This window comes from Octopus sinensis, linkage group LG7 (assembly GCF_006345805.1).
Source record: "Octopus sinensis linkage group LG7, ASM634580v1, whole genome shotgun sequence".
Classification (NCBI taxonomy): domain Eukaryota; kingdom Metazoa; phylum Mollusca; class Cephalopoda; order Octopoda; family Octopodidae; genus Octopus; species Octopus sinensis.
Genome location: NC_043003.1, coordinates 329,748 through 332,247, shown reverse-complemented (window position 1 = coordinate 332,247; position 2,500 = coordinate 329,748).

Here is a 2,500-nt window from a genome sequence, read left to right as displayed (position 1 = left end):
TTGAAGTTTTGCATTCGGTAAAATTTTGTTTATTTTTAGTAGTTTTGACCGCATTGGTCCCTCTTAGCGTGTTGGTATCTATGAATAGTAGTACCCTCAATATAATATAAATGAATATTTTCAAAGAGGAAGAATTTACGGATTTTTTCTCTTACGAGGTTTTCACGCTGACTACTGATAATTTCTTTTAAAGATTTTATCCTCAATTGTTATATATAATATATATATATATATATATATATATATATATATCTATATATATATTATATATTATATATATACATGTTTGTGTGTGCGTGCGTGTAAATTAGTTATAGGCTCATTGGAATCTAGGCCCATCGTCACGTAGGACGCCAGAAATGGCTTGGTGCAATAACACACAACTCAGAGTGAGGTAAACAACGATGAAGACATCAAGTGTTAGTAGAATACAGTAGATCTGTAAGTACCAAATCCAATTTAAATCGTAGATCCGACTCAGGGTTGGTTCCATGAGTGGCGTAGTTATAAAAATAGAACACAAACGGGGTTTAGAATTTATGACAGCTGTTTCAGTAAATTTTTATAGATGTATTCATAGATTACATCGTGATATATGGTGCACCATATTCAGGTAAAGTTTTAAACAACTAAGATGTCAAACAGATGGGATAATACATTGGTATTTTCCAAAGAGCCAGAAACGCACGTCTGGGAATCTACGAGAAGGAAGCACTCGACAGATGCTATCTCCCCGCCCCCGCCCCACGCTAACTGCAATGAATTCGCCTTTAGAAGTTAAAATGTCACAAACATATCTTTAACTAGCCTAGAGTTCGTTTATTCCTCATCACTCCTTGGAGTTGTTACTGATATATACTTACACACACACACACACACACACACACACACAACACACACACACACACACACACCATTGTTACATCGACGATTGCATAATTACATTAAAACACCGGATGTTGACTTCTCATTTAGCACTGCCAGCCAACTAATGTTGGTAAATAATCATGGTTTCAACATTTGGCACAATACCAGCAATTTTAGCGGAAAGTTTAAGTCGACATCATCGACCCAAGTGCTTGACTGGTAATTATTTTATCCACCCCGAAAAGATGACAAGCAAAGTCGACCTCGGTGGCATTTTGTTCGGTGCGATAACGATTTTGCCAAAACTCCGCCTTTACGTTGGTAAATAATGATGAATTAAATTACTATTTTCTCTGAAGATCTGGCGTTTCACTGTGATTACGCAACCGTCTACGCAATGATTACCGCACAACATGTTAGTATATGCTAGTGAAACATACGTAAAAATTATGTAATTTATGATGTTATAATATCATGATTTAGGATGTGCGTGTGTATGCGTGTGTGTGTATGTGTGTGTGGCCCAGGCTTGGTTCCTGTCGAATGTCCTTTACTGGAGAGACTTGTGAACGCAGTGGAATGAAGGATAATCCACAGAAAAAAGATAATACACCCCAGACGGTAGCGGTCAGCTTGCATCTACGGTTTGTGGGAGAGACTGCCATTTGCTAAATTGGACTGTTCGTCCAGAGACAATGCTGTTCCTGTGGGGTAGACGGCTAAGACCTTCATTAATTACAGACGGAGGTCTCAACAACATACATACATATACATACATACATACACACACACATACATACATACATACATACATACATACGTAAATACATACATACATACATACATACATACATACATACATACATACATACATACATACATACATACATACATACATACATACACACATATATACACACACACATATACATACATATAAAGAGAGAGATGAGGAGAAAAAGAGAGAGGCGCAGGAGTGCTTCCCAACCACTCCCAACCACATGGTTCCAGGTTCAGTCCCACTGCGTGGCACTTTTGGCAGGTGTCTTCTACTATAGGCTCGGGCAGACCAAAGCCTTGTAAGCAGATTTGAAGAAGCCCGTTGTTTGTGTGTGTGTGTGTGTGTGTGTGTGTGTGGTGTGTGTGTGCGTGTGTGTGTTTGAGCCGCACCACCACTTGACAACTGGTGTTGGTACGTTTATGTAACCCTAGCGGTTCGGCAAAAGAAAAACGATAGGATAAGTACGAGGCTTTAAAAAACAAGTACTAAGTTTGATTCATTTGACTAAAGATTCTTCAAGGTGGTGCCCCAGCATGGCCGCAGTCAAATGACTGAAACAAGCATAAGACAAAAGATACACACACACAACACACCCACACACAAACACACCCACACACACACAACACTATATATATTATATATATAATATATATATATATATATATATATATAAATATAATATATATATTATTAGAGAGAGAGAGATGTATGTATATATATAGATGTAAGTATATATATGCGTGTATGTATATATATATATATATATATATATTATATATATATGCATACTACCTATATGTGTTTTATGCGGGTGGGTATCAATGTATAGGTGTATATAGTATATATATATAA